We start from the raw sequence: 22,711 nt of genomic DNA on the forward strand, positions 1-22,711 counted from the left end.
AGAGGGCCTATGTTATAATTATTTTAATTATAGCATTTCCAACTTAATCATTTGTTTGGAAGATTTTATGGTCATTCTAATTACTATTAAGGTCTCACTTTGCACATTATCCAATTAGCATGCATATATCATATAATAGCATACATTCCCATACATCTCATGCATTCATGGATAAGCAATAAATATGGTATGATCATGGACTTTCTAAAGGATTCAATTCTGAGCCACCAAGAATTGAATCAGGGCATTCCTAGGTGTATTTCATTCATTCATTTTACAATAGTTACTGAAGGAGTACATAATCAACACTTGATCTTGAATTCCTCCCACTGGTCCCACCAATGCTCTTGACATCCTTGAACTTCTTGCAATCCAATATTACATAGTAATCCTTGGCATACCAAGGCGAATTTACAAGAACTTAAATAAATGAAATTATAACCCAAAAATTATTACAAACTTAATAATACATGCCCAAAATAAATTAAAATAAATTAATTAATTTACAATCCCAAAGAAACATAAAAGAAATAAATCCAATCACATTGGTCTTTTATAGTCCATGATCATCCATTATGCATTTTACTATTTAACAATTAAATAAAATATACATACTTAAATTAAATTGAATATCTCATATTCAACTTAAAAATCCAGATTTGAATATGATTCAACTAAATTTAAAAATTTAGATTTGAATCTCATTCAAACAAATTTAAAAATTCAGATTTGAATCACATTCAAACAACTTTAAAAATTCATATTTGAATCACATTCAAACATTTTTTAAAAAATCAGATCTGAATTTTATTCAATCAATTTTAAAAAATCAGATTTAAATATGATTCAAACAACTTTAAAAATTCAGATTTGAATCACATTCAAACAACTTTTAAAATTCAGGTTTGAATCACATTCAAACAATTTTTAAAATTCTAATTTGAATCATAATTTAATTGTGTGATTAAAATTCTAATTAAACAATTTAATTAGACATAGGATGAGCTTTTAGATCATACAACAATTGTAAATTAAAAAGCAAACCTTGCGCCACCTTGAAGAAGTTTTGTTGCCGCCACCAATGGTGGCTTCACCATGTGTGCCGCCACACATCCATTGCAACCAGCAATGGATCAATCATCTCATGATCAAATCACACAATTAAATCATAAAATCAACAATCTAAATGGCAAATATAGTGGCTCTGATACCAATTGAAGGAACGGAAGCGTGAAAAATACAAGTTTATACCATTGAATTCAAAAATTTTCACCTAGGGTCACATGCATCATGCAAGATTTATTTTTATCTATTTGATTTCAATGATAAACAACATATTAAAACTCTTTTAATATGTTTTTGGATCTGTATTTGCCATTTAAGATTTTAAAATTAATCAGATTAATTTTAGAACCCTAAATTAAATCAAGAACGATTACACTAACCTCTTGATGCACTGCAGCATGTCTGCGCCTTTGAGATTCATCTTCAGAACACCAGATGATGTCCCTCTAGCTTTTCCATACCAAGAACACCTATGGCAGCCCTTGAACAGCTTCTAAAGCTTTTTCTATTAATTAGAAATTCAAGTTCTGCCTTTTAAGAGATTAGAGATGTAAACAGGACACTAGAAACAATTTCTAGTGTTCTTAATCGAAGAGATTGATGGCTAATCTCTTTGAATTGATGAGAGATGAAGAAGAATAGATGAAAAGCCTCAAAGTGGCGTGAAAAAGGAGAGGAGTGGCTGCTGGTTATTTTTCTTTTCATAACAACACTTAAATAGCTAGGTTAACACATTAAACCCTTGCCACATGTCACCCTTTGATTAGCTCTAAGTTTAAGTGACCCAATCACATTGTGCCAAGTGTCAAACCTATATTTAATCTTGATTTTAATCATCTTACATGATTAAAAAACATTTGGCAAGCTTATGTGTAATCCCATGTGTCACCATCTCATGGTGCCATGTGTCACACTGTGAAATGACCAAAATGCCCCTGTGTCTTAATTTTGAGCTCTTAACCCAAAATAATTATTTTTCTTCTTCTAATTAATTTATATCAAATATAAATTAATTAATTAATTAATCTCTATTAATTAATTTCTCATTAATTAAATTCAAATTTAAATAGTTTAAATAAAAATTTAATTTATACTACACATTCAATAATCTAGATTTGGTTTCAAGTCATGCTAGGGACTTTGCAATGAGATAACTTGTGTATGTGTGTGATTTACTAGGCTCATCACTAATTGGCAATGAGACATGATATCAACTCTTAATATCATCAGAACTCTTTCTTACCATAAATGATTTCTCTAAATCATTTTATGCACCTCATAGACCATGGTTAACACTTAGCATAGCATGCCATGGCCACCCAATTAGTAATAAGGTTTACCTTAAATGAACCTATAATCATATGTTACCATGCACTAGAATCTCTCTGTTACAAAATCCCAAGTCAAGCTGGAGTCATGGTTTATGTCAAACTCCATTTGCTATGAATATTATGTTCTCTTTTAATTCCAGTTCTTGATTAAAAGATTTTTTCATTAGAAACACTTTTCTGAATAAATCTATCTGTCCTGGCCAGGAACTTGAAACATCAAAAACAATTAAATGAACATAGGATTTTATCTCTATTTACTTAGAGGAACAGATTCCATCTTGATCAACACCTACCTCCATATATAACTAGTAGGAGCCAACACATGCCCATATACCCATATATAGTACAAGTATGAAAGCAGTATCAAACTCAAACTACCTATATACAAGATAACTGTGCTATCTCAGGTTTAAAGATTATATGCACTGATATGATTTATGACAAAACATTGACAAGAGTAAACTCCATGTGCTTGTCATAAGTGTCACTGGTTCGGCCTACTTATCATTTATAAGTGCCTATCATGTTTGTTATATAGCATAAGACTCACCATTCCGTCTTATTTATATCTCATATAAATAACTTGGGAATAAGCATGAATACAATCTTTCTGGATAAGTCATGTCCTTATTATGAAGTATCCTCGATTGTGAACCTATTTATGATACTTTGTGCTAGAAATATTGTTACTCATATTCTTAACAACTTAAGAATAATATTTCTAACAAAATATTAATGGACCTTTTCTATTATACATAAATATATTATGTAAACGGAAAAGTGGAAATGCTTTTTATTAATAAAAATATGTACAAGATACATACTAAATGATATGCTTTAGGGCATACTACTAACACCAAAATCCTAACTACACTAATTATTACATTTAACTAATTCAAAGCATACCAACATCACTTCCACACTATAGCTTACCTACACTTTTAATTCAATCAAATTCATGCATTACCATCTAAAACCCTAGCTGACCGAAATTTACATCTAGTCCTCCAACAATTATTTTTGTTTCATTTTAAGCATATTTCTAAGTTCTTTATGCTATAAATACATTGATTAAACTAAAAGGTTGAAGTTTGCTTACTAACCTTAGTGCAAAAAATTTCTTTCCCTTCAAACCTCTTCCTTTCTTTTTTCTTTCTTCCTCAATCTTCTTTTTTACTTGAGTTAGCAAGGTTTCTTTAGGTTTAGGGTTTAACTTATAGGACAAAACTAAGTTTTTTCAAGCTTAAACAATGAGCTTCAATGGAGTTTGGTGAGGGAGAGGGAGGAGAGAGAGAGGTCACGGCTAAGGGATGAAGATGAGTCTTTTTCTTTCTTTCTTTTCTTTTTCTTTTATGAATTTATCCTTTAGGAAGACCATAAATTAAATTAATTAAATTTTAATTATAATATTTATTGCATCATGCATGATGTCATGCATGATGTCATCACTTTTCACTTTTTTTTTCTTTTTTTTTATTTATTTTTTCATTAGTTCTTTAATTTAATTCCCGATTCTAAAATTTTCTTTTCTTCGATTTTATTTGACAATTAGGTTAGGAGTCAGCACTAGGGGTCAATTGACCAAATTGCCCCTCGCCGGTTCGACCCGGTTTGCAAATAATTCAATATTTCTTCCGGATCCCTAACCTAATTATTTGACTGGCTTAACAATTCTTTTTTGTGATTTTCTCTTTTTCACTGTGTTCGCAGTAGTCCTAGGGACCTCAACGTCACATTTTACGGTTCGAAATTTGAGTTTAAATCGACTTCATAATCCTTCTCGAGAAGGTTACCCATCATTGTGACTCTCGGCTCATTTAACTTCTTGTGTTCTATTTTTCTTATTTATACTTAACTAATTGACAATTACTAATTATTTATTTTCAGGACTTATTTAGTTGTCTTAGATGTGGTTCTAATCCCCTTAATTATCCGGACCGACACCGATCACCGAAACAGTGAAATATACCAGGCTATGCAAATAGGGGTGTTACACAATGCTGTTAAGTAGCCCATTGATTTCTTCTTGCAACCCAATTTGCTCTAAAAGTGGAAAATCTATGTATTTGGTGGAGGATATTTTTTGGGCATGAAGCTTGGTGCACATTGCTTTATGGACATCATCTCGAAATCCCCAAGGAATAGAGATTTCGGGTTATGGAGCGGGTTGTGGCTGTGGTTGCAGTGGAGGAGGGGCTTGTTGAGATGGTTGGGGAGTGTCTACCCTCATTCTTAGGCATTGGGTTGGAGGCTAGGGTGGAGAAGGTGAGGATTCTCCTCTATGTCTTGAAGAAGAGCCAATCCTCCTTGCAGATCTCTTCGTAGGAGCCATGGGTGTGTTTTTAGGAAGGATTTAGTGAAGGGAAATGGGATGAGAGGTTTTTATAGGTTAGGAAGAGAGAAGATGAAGGGTTTTAATATTAGGGGTGTATTTAAAGAGCCATTAAGACTCTTCGTTTTGCTCCCCAGGAGTCGCATTTGCGACGAAATACACGGGTCGTGTATCACTGCACAGGTCTTGACATATAGGGCCATGTAAATTTCTGCCTTAAATTTTTGAAATCTGTTGTAGTACACGGCTCATGTAAATCAGCTATGGGACCTGTGTAACTTCCTGTCTCTCGGGTTACTTTGCTGGATATGTTACACGGCCCATGTAAAATTCAAGGAGCCCCGTGTAACCTTCTGTCTCTCAGTTATTCTGCTATATACATTACACGGTCTGTGTAATTTGGGATATGGACCCGTGTAATTTTCTGTCTCCCGAAGGGTCGAGATTGCATGAAATATATGGACTTCCAGAAAGTTACACGGGGCGTGTACTACCAATACATGACCCGTGTACTTTTCTGAATTTTCAAATCTTTGGCAGATGAAAAATTTTATCATCAGAACACATGAAATGGATGCAAAGATTAATAATAGAGCTACTTCCCCGGTTTTGTTCAATTTTCCCTTTTGTGGTTTTGTCTTGGTGATTCCCTTCCTCTCTTGATCTCTATTCCCTTTTTCAAAAATCCTACAAAATGAAATGCTAATGAGTACGAAACAAAAATTTAATATTGAAGAAAAAGAAAAGAAGAAAGGTTTAGAAAAATTTTGGGTTGCCTCCTAAAAAGCGCTTGTTTATAGTCTTTAGCTGGACTTTGCTTGTTTATGGTCGGTCAGTAGGAGGATTGAGAGTGCAATTTACTCCCGTTTCTATGGGTTCTCCCTAAAAGTAAGGCTTCAGCCTCTGCCCATTGACCTTGAATGCGCCTAAGGTTTCACTCCATACCTCTACTGCTCCATGTGGGAAGACTTGGGTAACCTTGAAAGGTCCAGACCATCTTGATTTTAGCTTCCTTAGAAAGAGTTTCAATCTAGAGTTGAATAAGAGGACAAGATCTCCTTCTTTTATCTCTTTTCTTCCTATGCGCCTGTCATGCCATCTTTTGGTTTTATTCTTAAAGATTTTGGCATTTTCGTATGCATCTTGTCGGATTTCTTCCAACTCATTCAGTTGTAAGAGCCTTTTTTCACTAGCAGCTTTGAGGTCAAAGTTTAGTACCTGAATTGCCCAGTAGGCTTTATGCTTAAGTTCAACAGGGAGATGGCATGATTTTCCATAATTCAGTCAGAAGAATGTTGTGCCAATTGGGGTTTTATATGCAGTGTGGTATGCCCATAGTGCATCATCTAGCTTTATGCACCAGTCCTTCCTAGATCTATTTACATTTTCTCTAGAATCTGCTTCAGTTCCCTGTTTGATATTTCTACTTGACCGCTGGTTTGAGGATGATAAGGTGTGGCCACCTTATGAGTCACTCCATACTTTTTCAGTAGTGTTTCGAATTGTTGGTTGCAAAAGTGGCTTCCTCCATCACTGATTATCGCTCGTGGTGTGCCAAATATTGTGAAGATGTTCTTCTTAAGGAACTTGGTGACCACTCTAGCATTGTTTGTTGGTGTTGTAATAGCTTCTACCTATTTTGACACATATCAACTCCAACCAAAATATACTTTTTTCCATGGGAAGAGGAGAATGGGCCCATGAAGTCTATTCCCTATACATCAAACAATTCTATCTCAAGTATACCATGCAGTGGCATTTCATTCCTTCTTGAACTGTTACTTGTTCTTTGGCATTGATCACAACCTAGCACAAAGGATCTTACGTCCCTAAACAAATGTGGCCAGTAAAATCCTGCTTGCAAAATCTTGGCTACGGTCTTTGAAGTGCCGAAATGTCCTCCATATAGAGATGAATGGCAGTGATAAATGATACTTTCCATATCTTCCTCTGGTATGCACCTTCTTATCAGCCCATCATTACATCTCTTGTATAGTAGTGGTTCCTCCCATAAGTAATATATCACATCATGTAGGAATTTCTTCCTTTGCTGATAAGTCATGTTTGGAGGTAGTACCCTGCATACAAGAAAATTAACAAAGTCAGCGTACCATGGAGCTTTGGAGAATGCAAGTAATTGCTCATCAGGAAATGAATCATCAATTGGCCAATCTTCGAAAGATGGTCAGCTACTAAATTTTCATATCCCTCTTTGTCCTTTATTTCAAGGTCAAATTCTTGCAGGAGTAGAATCCATCGAATCAGTCTTGGTTTTACTTCCTTTTTATTCATAAGGTACCGAATTGCAGCATGATCTGTGAATACAATTACTTTTGACCCGATGAGGTAAGATCTGAATTTGTCCATTGAAAATACCACTGCTAGGAATTCCTTCTCTGTGGTAGCATAATTGATTTGCGCATCATCTAATGTCTTACTAGCATAATAAATAGCATGGAGCTTTTTATCCTTTCTTTGCCCGAGCACTGCTCTAACTGCAAAGTCACTCATGTCGCACATCATGTCGAATGGTAACTCCCAATTCAGCGGCTGCATTATTGGTGCTGATATCAGGGCCTCTTTTATCCTGTTAAAGGAAACAAGGCAATTTTCATCAAAATCAAAGGGAATATCTTGACTTAACAAGTTAGTAAGTGGCTTAGCTATTTTGGAAAAGTCCTTGATAAATCTTCTGTGGAATCCTGCATGTCCTAAAAAGCTTCGCACTCCCTTGACTAATGTTGGTGGTGGCATGTTTTCAATGATCTCAATTTTTGCCTTATCTACTTCAATTCCTTTTTCTGATATCAAATGTCCCAGAATTATACCTTCCCTTACCATGAAATGGCATTTTTCCCAATTTAGGATCAGGTTTGATTCTTCACATCTTTGCAACACCTTAGATAAATTAGCTAGGCAATCATCAAAAGTAGTTCCATAGACAGAAAAATCATCCATAAAAACTTCCATGATATCTTCAATATAATAAGAAAAGATAGCCATCATGCATCTTTGAAAGGTAGCAGGGGCACCACAAAGACCAAAAGGCATTCTCCTATATGCAAATATTCCATAGGGACAAGTGAATGTTGTTTTTTCTTGGTCTTCTGGGTGAATAGGAATTTGAAAGAATCTAGAATACCTATCTAGGTAACAAAAATAAGTGTTTCGCTAATCTTTTTAACATTTGGTTAATGAAGAGGAGAGGGAAATGGTCTTTTCTGGTGGCACTGTTCAATTTTCTATAATCTATGCACATTCGCCAACCAGTGACTACTCTAGTAGGGATTAGTTCATTGCTTGCATTTTGGATAACAGTTGTCCCACCTTTCTTAGGAACTACATGTACTGGACTAACCCATTTACTATTAGAGATTGGGTATATAATACCTGCATCTAGAAGTTTTAAAATTTCTTTCTTGACTACCTCTTTCATGTTTGGGTTAAGTTTTCTTTAGTGTTCAATTATGGGTTTACTGTTTTCTTCCAATGGTATCCTATGCATGCAAATCAAAGGGTTGATTCCCTTCAGGTCTTCTATTTTATACCCTAATGCTTTGCTATGATCCTAAGTTCTCTTAACAATTTTTCCTCTTCTAACTTAGACAGGCTAGCATTGATTATAACAGGATATTTAGAATTTGAGTCCAGAAATGCATACCTTAGCGAAACGGGAGAGGTTTAAGCTCTACCTGTTTGGCGTTTTCCTAGAGCTTACCTTTGGTTTGTTCCTCCTTCAAATCCTCCATCTCGGAAGCCTTAGCTAAGGGTAGGGGTGGAGGAGCTGCCAACTGTTGTGTACATACTGCTATTTCTATATTTTCATCATCCACTGTGTGGCTACGCACAATACATGCTTCAAGAGGATCTTTAGGATGTGTCTTATGAAATTCCTCTTTAACTTGTTCGTCAATTATGTCAACCTTAAAGCATTCATCAGGTTCAAATTTGTGTTTCATTGTGTTGAACAAGTTGAACTCCACTTCTTCTTCTCCTACCTTGAGGGTTAATCATCCATTTTTGATGTCTATGATGGCTCCGGCGGTTGCCAAGAATGGTCTTCCCAAGATGATAGGAATTTGGACATCTTCTTCCATCTCAAGGACAACAAAGTCTACTAGAATGAAGAATTTACCCACTTTGATAGGGATGTTCTCAAGTATTCCTACAAGATATTTAATGGATCGATCAGCCAATTGAAATGAGATTGTTGTGGGTTTCAGTTCCCTGATCTCTAGCTTTTTGCATATTGATAGAGCCATTAGACCGACGCTTGCCCCAAGATCGCAGAGGGCCTTATCTATTTTCTTGTTACCAATGATACAGGGTAAGGAGAAGCTTCCTGGATCCTTTAACTTTGGAGGCAGTTTGTTTTGCAGAATGGCACTGCATTCCTTTGTTAGAGCTACTGTTCCATAGTCTTCTAGCTTCCTTTTCATTGATAGAATTTCCTTAAGAAATTTGGCATAAGATGGCATCTGAGAAAGTGCTTCAGTGAAGGGGATGTTAATGTAAAGATTCTGTAAAACTTTCACAAACTTCCCAAACTGCTTGTCCAGTTTGGCTTTCTAAAATCTCTGAGGAAAAGTTAAGGGAGGCTGGTATGGTTTTAGTAATTTCTTTATCTTCCTTGCTTCCTCTTCTTGATCATTCTTAGCTTTTTCCTCCTTTTTCTCTGCTTGGTTTTTAGATTTTTCTATAGTTTCCTCTGTCGATTCTACCTCTGATTGTACTAGAGTTCTCCCACTCCTCAATGCAACTGCCTTGCAATGCTCCCTTAGGTTCATTTCTGGTTGACTGGGCAGTTTGCCAGCAGCCTTACTTGAAGAACTTACTTGCTGAGCGATTTGATTTTTAGCATCTTGTTATGGGTAGCAAGTTGGTCCATTCTAGAAGTTAGCTGTTTAATCAATTCAGTTTGTTGTTGTTGAGCTGTTATGTGACACCCCTTACCCGTCTACAGTGTAGCTGAGCAAGTTATGCCACTCAGTGTGTCGGAACATCAATTCATGTTTCAATTTCAATTAATCCCTTATTTATTCTTTTATTTACAATTTTTGATAAATATAAATTTTTCTGCAAATTTTATAGAAAATCCGACAGAGTGCCAGCTATAATTTGGAAAACAGTTCTTCTGCACCTGTTTAAAAACACTTCCAATATAATTAAAATCCCAATCTCAATCAACCACCAACATTTTTCAACCATTTCTCAAATCAATTCAGTATCTCAAAATTTACAATCATCTCATATCACACCAAATTCCATGAGAAATACTCATATTTATTTCTGAACACAGTTCATAGATAATTACAGCAAAAATATAATTACATGAGTTTATAATGTACATAACAAGAGTTTACGAAATACAAAATATCAAAATATCAAAATATCTCAGATGGCCTAATATCCTACCAAATGCACTACAATGTGAGGTGACTCTGAACTCTTAGTGCAGATATGATGGCTCACCCAAGATATGCGACTCTTTGGACTCCCGGCTAAGTCTCCGATACTGCGGCGTGGCAAAAGCGACGCGCTAAGCAATTCTACTCAGTGGTGACAATATAAAAAAAAATAAAATATAAAATAAATTATGCAGAATGTATGTTTACATTTCTGGGTAGACTTAGTTTCTGATATTTATTGCAGTGCTATTTGATTTAAGTTAGGTAAGATTTATTAACATTGCCCGAGTAACCTAATTTAGTCAACTGGACTAGACAAACGGGTAAACTGGCACTGGGTACTAAGTACCTCGGACCATCACACCATCGGTCACATTGTGTCTCCCGGTGTGCAACAGAACAGCTAATAAGCTGTAATAATTATCGGGGATTAAACCCAAGTTTAACAACTCAATATCATAGCCAAAGGCTATTATGTCACAGAATGGCATGGGAAGCCATGAAATACAGAATGGCATGAAGCCACACGCAGTACTGCTAACAGAACCCTATTGGCATGCCAACCTATCCAACCCAATCACATTAGGTCTACTAGGGCATTTAGCACTTTTCATTTATGTAATTCTTTGAAATTGATTTTTATGATTACTATTCACTTCATTGGTCAACTAAAATGTCAGCTTTTGCATTGGCAATAGGTAAATTAGTTTAAATATCATCAACATACCACATTTTGCATTTTTAACTTGTTGGTATTGGTTGCCAATACCATCTCTAAGCTTAATGATGATTAGACAAAAATTTCAGTTTTTATGCTTTGTATTTACTGTTCCATTAGTCATCTTTGCAGTGGAATTTTGGAAAAGTGATCAACATGAAAGTTGTTCCTTATTTTGTCTAGATGAATTTCTTTTTTTGAAGCACTCCATTTGGAGTTTTGTAGCTCAAGTTATGACCTAAATACCATATTGGCCGGATTGGGCAGATTCCAAAATTCTGGGAAAAACTGATTCTGCCAGATTTGGTGACTCAAGTTTGGTTGGCAATTTGACTAGGTTATGGTCATAATTTGGGTCAGGTTTCTTCATGAAAGTTGTTGATCTATATGTCACCTTGTTTCTGGTAAAATTTCAGGTCAATTGGCCCTTTCTACATTGAGTTATGGCCAAATGACCAAACACTGTTCATTTGGTCATTTTGCCCAGGCAGAGTGCAGGTCACCCGAATTAGGGAAAACTTTTGGTTAAGTTGGTTTAGTTTTCTGGGCATGGTTTCTTCATCAAAGTTGTGCCATTATGTGTTTAGTTTCATGTCCAATTGGCCAAACACCAATTGAACCTCTACAATTCAAGTTATGGCTGTCCAAACAGGCTGGACTCACAGCCAAACCTGCAGGTCACACAAGGCAGCCACTCCAACCTCAAATCCCACAACCCAATTCACTTCATTTCTGGTTCAAACCAAACCAAATGGTCACTAATTGACCATTAAAACCTACTTCCATCATCACAAGATCAAATCTCATTCTTCAACTCAAACCCTAACTCAACAATTCAAAATCATGCATTTTCATTTTATTTCATCAATCTACTTAGCAAATACATATTGTGGGCAGCCCTAATACCCTTTTATCTTCATTAAACTCAACACCATCAAACCCTAACCATGGCTGCCAAAAATAAGGGATGGCATACCAATGTCTTTCATCAAGTTTCTTTGTCATTTAATCACCAATATAGTGCTTAAACATGAAATTGAATTGAAATTTAAGGTTTTGGTCACTAACCTCTTATGGAGTGAGATTTCTCACTTGCTAGGGTTCCTCTTTTCCTTTTCTTTTTGCTCCCAAAAGACTTGCCAAGAGGTAAGAACACTTTTTTGTGTTGCTAGGTTATGATTTTGTTGGGTAGAAATTGGTGAATCAAGCTTTGGAAAGCTTGAATATGCTTAGCTATGGAAGAGGTGGGTGACGGCAAGGAAGGTGGGAGAAGCTTTCTGATTTTTTTTCTTCATTTTCCAGCCCATTAAGTCTCTTTTAAATTAGCTTAGGCCATGTGTCAACCTTGGATTGGTTGGGAGAATTTTAATGACATCATGATGATGTCATTATTCTATTTTCTTTCAATTTCTCACCATTTCTTGTCTATTTAATTTCAATTAAATTTTTAACAACATTTATTAATATTTTATGTCATATAATTCATTTACATAAATGGACAAGTTGGTCAAAAATCATCTCTGAAGACGAAATGACCAAAATGCCCTCCGTTTGGCTTACCGAGCCAAAATTGTGTGTACCAATAGAAAAATTTTTATAAGTATTTTCTTGGCATTCTAATGCCATAAGAACCTCAATGACCCTTCTCCGGAGTCTCAATAATTATTTTATAATTTTTCCCCCTGGTCTAGGGCTGCTAACGGCCTTCACCGTCACTTCCCTTTCGGGTTACCCATCCCTGGTGTTTCGGCTCGTTTAACCTTAGTGTATTTGATTTCTAAAATTTTTCTTTGATTTTTATGAGCATTATTTAGTTACTTGATAACTCCTCACTCTAGTCTATTTATAATTTCAAACATTCTAACTGCCCGGACCGATATGGTCACCGAAACAGTAGACTGTACGGTCTAGCTAAAGTGAGGATGTTACAACTCTTCCCCTCTAATAAAAATTTCGTCCTCGAAATTTACCTGATGCAAACAGTTGAGGGAACTATTGCCTCATCATCTCTTCACTTTCCCAAGTTTCCTCTTCGGTGTTTGTGGTGCTTCCAAAGCACTTTCACCAGTGGAATCTGCTTATGCCTCAACTCTTTTACTTCCCGAGCCAGGATCCGTATGGGTTCCTCTTCATATGTCAAATCCGATTGTACTTCAATTTCTTCCATGGAGATGACATGTGAAGGATCTGAGCGGTATCGTCTTAGCATAGACACGTGGAACACATTGTGGATCTTGTCCAGCTCTGGTGGTAAAGCTAGCTTTGAGGCTCTTTGGTCCCACACGTTCAATGACTTCATATGGGCCAATGAACCTAGGGCTTAACTTACCCTTTCTTCCAAACCTCAGTATTTTCTTCCATGGTGAGACTTTGAGAAACACTTTATCACCAACTGTATACTCTATCTCTTTTCTCTTCAGATTGACATAAGACTTCTGTCTATCGGAGGTAATCTTCAGGTTAGCTTTGATTATTTTCACTTTTTCCTCAGTCTATTTCACCAGGTCTGGCCCTACCAGCTTATCTTCGCCCAATTCAGTGCAGCACACTGGAGTTCTACATTTCCTCCCATATAGTGCTTCATACGGGGCCATTTGGATGCTAGCTTGATAGCTATTGTTGTAAGCAAATTCTGCCAGTGGAAGATATCTATCCCAACTTCCCTCAAACTCAATGACACAACTCCTCAGCATATCCTCAAGGATCTGACATATATTTCATGTTATTATTATCATTTCAGTTCAATATTTGTATTAGTTCAATTGGTTTCAGTTGTTTACCTGGATTACTCTTTCTGATTGCCCATCCGTCTGAGGATGGAAAGCTGTGCTGAAATGGAGTTGTGTACCCAAGGATTTATGCGACTTCTTCCAGAATCTTGATGTAAACCTTGGGTCTCGATCAGATATGATAGAAAGTGGGATTCCATGCAGTCTAACTATCTCACTGATATACAATTCTGCTAGCTTCTCCAGTGTGTAGTCAGTCCTAACTGGCAGAAAATGTGCTGACTTTGTCAATCTATCCACTATCACCCATATTGCATCATGCTTCCTTTGGGTGAGGGGTAGACCACTAACAAAATCCATAGTGACTCGGTCCCATTTCCATTCAGGTATGTTTATAGGCTGTAACAAACCCGATGGAACTTGATGTTCTGCCTTAACTTGCTGACATGTCAAACACTTAGTCACATAGTCAGCTATATCCCTCTTCATACCAGGCCACCAATAATGAGGCTTCAAATCATTATACATTTTTGTGCTCCCTGGGTGCATAGCATAAACACTGGAATGTGCCTCTTTAAGAATACTGGCTTTCAATTCCCCATTATCTGGTACACATACTCGTCCTTTGTAGTACAGACATCCATCTGCTTTCACCTCATAGTCAGTTGCTTTTCCCTCTAAGATTTTGCTCATAATAGCCATTAATTTTTCATCTGCCTCTTGCCCATCTAAAATCTGCTGTAGCAGGTTTGGCCTCACTTGCAACTCAGCCAAAATAGTTCCATCTCGAACTAAAGATAGACGGGCATTCAATGATCTCAAAGCTGTGATGGATTTTCTGCTCAAAGCATCAGCAACTACATTTGCCTTCCCAGGATGGTAGTCAATTACACAATCATAGTCCTTCAGGAACTCAATCCATCGCCTTTGTCTAAGGTTGAGCTCCTTCTAGGTTGGCAAATATTTTAGACTCTGGTGGTCTGTATAGATGTAGCATTTTTCACCATATAAATAATGCCTCCATATCTTCAGTGCAAAGATGATTGCTGCAAGTTCTAGATCATGGGTAGGGTAATTCTGTTCATGTGGCCTCAGCTGCCTAGAAGCATAGGCGACCACTTTCCCTTCTTGCATCAATACACACCCTAGCCCATTATGCGAGGCATCACTATAGACCACAAAATCTTTTCCTGACACTAGCTGTGTTAAAACTGGTGCTTCTGTCAACATAGCCTTTAGCCTCTCAAAACTAGCTTGGCACTTGTCGTTCCAGCCAAATTTCACATTCTTATGTAATAACTTGGTTATTGGAGCAGCTATAAGAGAGAACCCCTTCACAAATCTTCTGTAATACCCAGCTAGCCCCAAGAAACTTCTGACCTCAGTTGTATTTCTAGGAGGCTTCCATTCCATCACTGCTTCTATCTTTTTGGGATCTACTCTAATCCCCTCAGCTGACACTATGTGTCCAAGAAAGGAGATCTCACTCATCCAGAAATCACACTTGGACAACTTAGCATACAGCTTCTTTTCTATCAGGGTTTGCAGAACAATCCTCAAATGTTCATCATGTTCTTCCCTGGTCTTGGAATACACCAGAATATCATCAATAAAGACCACTACAAACCGATCTAAGTATGGATGGAAGATACGGTTCATAAGGTCCATAAATGCTGCTGGTGCATTTGTTAACCCAAATGGCATCACTAGAAATTCATAGTGCCCATACCGGGTTCTGAATGCAGTTTTTGACACATCTGCATCCTTTACCCTCAACTGATGATACCCTGATCTGAGATCAATTTTTGAAAATACACCGGCTCCCTTCAACTGATCAAACAGATCATCAATGCAGGCAATGGATATTTATTCTTCCGCGATTACTTTATTCAACTGCCGGTAATCAATACACAATCTCAAGGTTCCATCCTTCTTCTTCACAAATAGCACCGGAGCTCCCCATGGTGACACACTGGGGCGTATGAACCCCTTATCAAGCAATTCTTGCAACTGAATTTTCAACTCCCTCAATTCAGTGGGTGCCATCCTATAAGGAGCAATAGAAATGGGTGTTGTACCCAGCATTACCTCAATAGCAAACTCGATTCCCTTTCTGGTGGTAAACCAGGTAACTCCTCAGGAAACACATCTGGGAAATCTCTTACTGTGGGTATATCACACAAGTTTGGCTTAGCTTGCCTAGTATCAACCACGTGTGCTAGGTAAGCTTCACAGCCTTTTCTCATCAATCTTCTTGCAACTGTGGCTGAGATAACATTGGACAGGAAATCTGTCCTTTCACCCATAACAGTGATCTCATTACCCTCAGAAGTTTTCAGAGAAATCCTCTTCAATTTGCAATCAACTATTGCCTGATGACGTGACAACCAGTCCATTCCCAAAATCATGTCAAACTCGTGGAAGGGCAATTCAATTAGGTCTGCCGAGAATTCATGCCCCTGAATCCTCAACGGGCAACCTTTATACACCTTATTCACTACCACACTGTGGCCTAGTGGATTTGTGACCAGAATGTCTTGATCACTCTCCTCTACTCAAACTCCCCTCTCTATGGGTAGTTTGATGCAAATGTAGGAATGAGTGGATCCTGGATCCACCAATGCATGTACAGAAGTGTTGTAGAGGGAAAACGTACCCCTGATGACATCTGGGGCATCTTGCTCCTCCTGAGCTCTGATGGCATAAGCCCTGGCTGGTATTCTAGTGTCTGGCCTCTCAGCTAACTCAGATGCAGGCCTTAGTGATGGACCAGCTGTCTTAGGTTTACCAGGTTTCCTACCCCTTTGTGGTACAGGAGCAGGCCTGTCAGTTTGTGTTGGGGCAACAGTAGTAGTCCTCTTCGGACAATTCTTGATCTGGTGTTCTGTCAATCCACACCGTAAACATGCACCGGTCACTCGCCAACACTCCCCTAATGCCGCCAGCGGTATTGACAAGCGAGAAGATGCAGGGCTAGTCCCTAAACATCGCCCCTGAGCTGCCCATTGATGGTATGGGTGGCCTCTCCTAGGTGTAAAGCGTAGTGCAGGCCTGAGATCGACCACGACCTGTGGTGGTCTGAACTCGAGCGGGAGGACCTTTACTCTTCTTCTTTGGGAGCGAGAGAATGCACTTTGGGCGACCGGACCTCTTTTCTACTGTCTTTCCCTTCTATTTTGCTCATTGATTCTAACCCTTTCCACTTTTGATGCAGCATCCACCAGTTTAGAAAAATCTGTAATCTCCAGTGTTGTGATCATGACTTTGATGTTGTCATTGAGCCCTTCCTCAAACCGTCTGCACCTCTCTGCCTCGGTAGGGACTATCTCTCTCCCATACCGGCTCAGTTTGACAAACTCACGCTCATACTCAGCCACTGACAACTGTCTCAATCTCAGACTGATAAATTCCCTTCTTCTCTCCTCTAAATACACTTTGCTAATGTATTTCTTCCTGAACTCTGCAAGGAAGAATTCCCAGGTGATCCGTTCAGATTGCACCTCACTGGTTACTGTGTCCCACCATTGATATGAGTCATCCTGAAGTAGGGACACAGCACCCACCAGGTTCTGCTCAGGGGTGCAGTTCAGCTGCTTCAGTACTCTGATGGTTCTGTCCAACCAATTTTCTGCAGCCATGGGATCATCCTCCCTTTTTCCAAAGAAGTCTACAGCCCCATGTTTTCGCAATTTCTCCAAATGGGACTTCTGTGGGGCTGGTGGAGGTTGTGGCTGTGGTTGTGGTGGTGGAATTGCCCCCATCATTTGCCGATAGAATTCGGTCATTTGCTGGAATAGAGCAAACTGTGGATGAGCAAGTGCCTCAGCTGATGGTGGAGCAGATTCTCCCCTGCCCCCAGACTCAGCCCTTGGTGGAGCATGACTCTCCACCTCTTCATCAACTGCTCTTTGCGAAGCAGGATCCATGTCCTATTCAAAATAAGAAGACAAACAGACTGCATAAGTGTCACCTTAACATTTACAAATGCAATGCAATGGTATGTACTCTATCTAGGCCCAGAAACGCCTAAACCAGGCTCTGATACCACTAAATGTGACACCCCTTACCCGTCTACAGTGTAGCCGAGCAAGTTATGCCACTCAGTGTGTCGGAACATCAATTCATGTTTCAATTTCAATTAATCCCTTTTTATTCTTTTATTTACAATTTTTGATAAATCTAAATTTTTCTGCAAATTTTATAGAAAATCCGACAGAGTGCCGGATATAATTTGGAAAACAGTTCTTCTGCACTTGTTTAAAAACACTTCCAATATAATTAAAATCCCAATCTCAATCAACCACCAACATTTTTCAACCATTTCTCAAATCAATTCAGTATCTCAAAATTTACAATCATCTCATATCACACCAAATTCCATGAGAAATACTCATATTTATTTCTGAACACAGTTCATAGATAATTACAGCAAAAATATAATTACATGAGTTTATAATGTACATAACAAGAGTTTACGAAATACAAAATATCAAAATATCAAAATATCTCAAATGGCCTAATATCCTACCAAATGCACTGCAATGTGAGGTGACTCTGAACTCTGAGTGCAGATATGATGGCTCACCCAAGATGCGACTCTTTGGACTCCCGGCTAAGTCTCGATACTGCTGGCGTGGCAAAAGCGACGCGCTAAGCAATTCTGCTTAGTGGTGACAATAAAAAAAAAATAAAATATAAAATAAATTATGCAGAATGTATGTTTACATTTCTGGGTAGACTTAGTTTCTGATATTTATTGCAGTGTTATTCGATTTAAGTTAGGTAAGATTTATTAACATTGCCCGAGTAACCTAATTTAGTCAATTTGGAAAAAGCGGGTAAGCGCTTTGGGTACTAAGTACTTCAGACCATCACACCATCGGTCACATTGTGTCTCCCGGTGTGCAACAGAACAGCTAATAAGCTGTAATAATTATCGGGAATTAAACCCAAGTATAACAACTCAATATCATAGCCAAAGGCTATTATGTCACAGAATGGCATGGGAAGCCATGAAATACAAAATGGCATGAAGCCATACGCAGTACTGCTAATAGAACCCTATTGGCATGCCAACCTATCCAACCCAATCACATTAGGTCTACTAGGGCATTTAGCACTTTTCATTTATGTAATTCTTTGAAATTGAATTTTTATGATTACTATTCACTTCATTGGTCAACTAAAATGTTGACTTTTGCATTCGCAATAGGTAAATTAGTTTAAATATCATCAACATACCACATTTTGCATTTTTAACTTGTTGGTATTGGTTGCCAATACCATCTCTAAGCTTAATGATGATTAGACAAAAATTTCAGTTTCATGCTTTGTCTTTACTGTTCCATTAGTCATCTTTGCAGTGGAATTTTGGAAAAGTGATCAACATGAAAGTTGTTCCTTATTTTGTCTAGATGAATTTCTTTTTTGAAGCACTCCATTTGGAGTTTTGTAGCTCAAGTTATGACCTAAATACCATACTGGCCGGATTGGGCAGATTCCAAAATTGTGGGCAAAACTGATTCTGCCAGATTTGGTGACTCAAGTTTGGTTGGCAATTTGACTAGGTTATGGTCATAATTTGGGTCAGGTTTCTTCATGAAAGTTGTTGGTCTATATGTCACCTTGTTTCTGGTAACATTTCAGGTCAATTGGACCTTTCTACATTGAGTTATGGCCAAATGACCAAACACTGTTCATTTAGTAATTTTGCCCAGGCAGAGTGCAGGTCACCCGGATTAGGGCAAACTTTTGGTCAAGTTGGTTTGGTTTTCTGGGCATGGTTTCTTCATCAAAATTGTGCCATTATGTGTCTAGTTTCATTTCCAATTGGCCAAACACCAATTGAACCTCTACAATTCAAGTTATGGCTGTCCAAACAGGCTAGACTCACTGCCAAACCTGCAGGTCACACAAGGCAGCCACTCCAACCTCAAATCCCACAACCCAATTCACTTCATTTCTGGTTCAAACCAAACCAAATGGTCACTAATTGACCATTAAAACCTACTTCCATCATCACAAGATCAAATCTCATTCTTCAACTCAAACCCTAACTCAACAATTCAAAATCATGCATTTTCACTTTATTTCATCAATCTACTTAGCAAATACATATTGTGGGCAGCCCTAATACCCTTTTATCTTCATTAGACTCAACACCATCAAACCCTAACCATGGCTGCCAAAAATAAGGGATGGCATACCAATGTCTTTTATCAAGTTTCTTTGTCATTTAATCACCAATATAGTGCTTAAACATGAAATTGAATTGAAATTTAAGGTTTTGGTCACTAACCTCTTATGGAGTGAGATTTCTCACTTGCTAGGGTTCCTCTTTTCCTTTTCTTTTTGCTCCCAAAAGACTTGCCAAGAGGTAAGAACACTTTTTTGTGTTGCTAGGTTATGATTTTGTTGGGTAGAAATTGGTGAATCAAGCTTTGGAAAGCTTGAATATGCTTAGCTATGGAAGAGGTGGGTGACGGCAAGGAAGGTGGGAGAAGCTTTCTGATTTTTTTTCTTCATTTTCCAGCCCATTAAGTCTCTTTTAAATTATCTTAGGCCATGTGTCAACCTTGGATTGGTTGGGAGAATTTTAATGACATCATGATGATGTCATTATTCCATTTTCTTTCAATTTCTCACCATTTCTTGTCTATTTAATTTCAATTAAATTTTTAACAACATTTATTCATATTTTATGTCATATAATTCATTTACATAAATGGACAAGTTGGTCAAAAATCATCTCTGAAAACGAAATGACCAAAATGCCCTCCGTTTGGCTTACCGAGCCAAAATTGTGTGTACCAATAGAAAAATTTTTCTAAGTATTTTCTTGGCATTATAATGCCATAAGAACCTCAATGACCCTTCTCCGGAGTCTCAATAATTATTTTATAATTTTTCCCCCTGGTCTAGGGCTGCTAACGGCCTTCACCGTCACTTCTCTTTCGGGTTACCCATCCCTGGTGTTTCGGCTCGTTTAACCTTAGTGTATTTGATTTCTAAAATTTTTCTTTGACTTTTATGAGCATTATTTAGTTACTTGATAACTCCTCACTCTAGTCTATTTATAATTTCAAACATTCTAACTACCCGAACCGACATTGGTCACCGGAACAGTAGATTGTGCGGTCTAGCTAAAGTGAGGATGTTACATGTTAGGAATCCTTCCATCATGGTTTCCATGGTCATTTTTGGTTCAGGTTGTTGAGGTTAGAGAGGTAGTGGTGGCTGTGCAAAGTTTTGACCTCTGTTCTAAAATCTAGGGGGTGCTGGAGGTTTGTACCCTTGTTGCTTGTTTATTGACTAGTTCTGCTGATTGGACCATGAGAAATTTGGGTGGTTTCCCCATCCAGGGTTGTAAGTATTTGAATATGGATTGTTTGGCTGCCTCTGGTTGAAGTTTCCTCCATTATTCACATAGTTCATCTGTTTTATAGGTTCGTTGAAATTGATGTATTCTGAATTCATGTATCCTCCCTCATAGCTGCCCTCAGGTTGACTATTTGTACCAACTGCATTGGCTTGCATTCTTTCGAGTTCCTTTGTGAGCTGATCAAACTGGGCATTTATTATGCTTTGGGCATCTACTTCCAGGACCCCTACAGTTCTTCTTGCATTTCCTCTTTCATTTGACCACTCATAATTATGGTATGCAACCCTTTCTAGAAGTTCAAGTGCTTGTGGCACTGTTTTCTCCATTAGATCACCCTCTGCAGCTGAATCAACTGTGCTCCTTGTAGAGGGTAGTAATCCATTATAGAAATTTTGCACCAATAGCCAATCTTCTATGCCATGGTGTGGACATTCCCTCTGCAGGTCTTTATATCTTTCCCATGCGTCATAGAGTGATTCTCCTTTCTTTTGTCTAAAGGTGTTAAGCTCAAGCCTCAGCTTTGTAGTCTTTGCAGGTGGGAAATACCTTGCTAGAAAAGCTTGAGAGAGGTTTTCCCAGGTAGTGAATGTTCCAGCCGATTGAGAAAGTAACCACTTCCTTGCTCTGTTCCGAAGGGAGAATGGGAATGCTATGAGTCTTATTGCTTGATCAGACACTCCAAGCATCTTGAATGTATCACATAGGGCAAGAAAGCACTGGAGGTGATAGTGTGGGTCCTCTGTTGGTGAACCTACAAACTGGGTTTATTGAATCATTTGGAGCCATGCTAGTTTTAATTAAAAGTTGTTGGCTTCCACTGTGGGTCTAGTGACACTGGGCTGAAATCCTTGGATAGATGGAGCCCCGTAATCTCTCAAGAGTCTTGGTCTGTCATTATTATCGGCCATGGTTGGGATCTCAGGATTTCCTTGACCGTGCTCTTAATGTTTCCTTTCCCTCCTGATGGCTTTTAGAGTTTGGTCTATTTCTGGATCACAGTCTAAAATTTCTTCTGGCTTTGTTCTAGTTATATACCAGATCGAGCACCTGAAAGAAAAGTAAAGAAATACAACCAGTAAAATAAAATTAAATAATAAATGTAATTACCTAAATCAGCTAAATCGCCTATCACTTGATATTACTAAAACAGAAACTCCCTGGCAATGGCGCCAAAAACTTGTTTCGCTATTTTGCAATCACCGCAAGTGCACGTATCGCTAACAAGTAATAAAGTGATAAGTAGAGTATCGTTCCCATGAGGAATTTTGTTTAGCAAGTACCAATCTACACAGAAATCTTGACTGTCTAGGCTATCGAATACTTAGAAAATGAAGTTTGTTAACTTTAAACACTAAAATGGTAAACTTAAAACAAAATGATTTACTTGAAGCAATTCTGGAATTAAGATTTTACACTTAAATCTTACTAGGGATGTTATCTGGTTTATTTATTGAATTAAAGATCATTTTCCTTGATGGAAATTAGTCCTAAGTTCTCCTAAATCCTCTCTCAAGGCATCTAGGGTGTATTCTAATTAACTCAAACCCTACTTTCGTGGTGATCAAATTAATTAAAATCCTTTAAGACCTTTAACTAATTTTTAGGTTCCCCAAAGGTATCAGCCTATGTCTAGGCCAGAATTCCTAGGTTCAAGATCTTGATTTTCTAATGTTAATCTTCACCTTTCAGTCCTTCAATTAACATCTACAATCATAACAAAGTGGGCACCAACACGTAGCATGCATTA

General features: G+C 37.8%; 1 non-coding gene across 1 annotated transcript; it reads left to right on the top strand.

The window, feature by feature from the left end:
- The first annotated feature begins 21,378 nt into the window (after positions 1-21,378).
- LOC131183535 (small nucleolar RNA R71) lies at positions 21,379-21,485 on the top strand. Its single transcript, XR_009151584.1, has one exon. It is a non-coding gene; the product is annotated as a small nucleolar RNA R71 (small nucleolar RNA).
- The last annotated feature ends 1,226 nt before the right edge of the window (positions 21,486-22,711 follow it).

Source organism: Hevea brasiliensis, chromosome 9 (genome assembly GCF_030052815.1).
Source record: "Hevea brasiliensis isolate MT/VB/25A 57/8 chromosome 9, ASM3005281v1, whole genome shotgun sequence".
Taxonomy (NCBI): domain Eukaryota; kingdom Viridiplantae; phylum Streptophyta; class Magnoliopsida; order Malpighiales; family Euphorbiaceae; genus Hevea; species Hevea brasiliensis.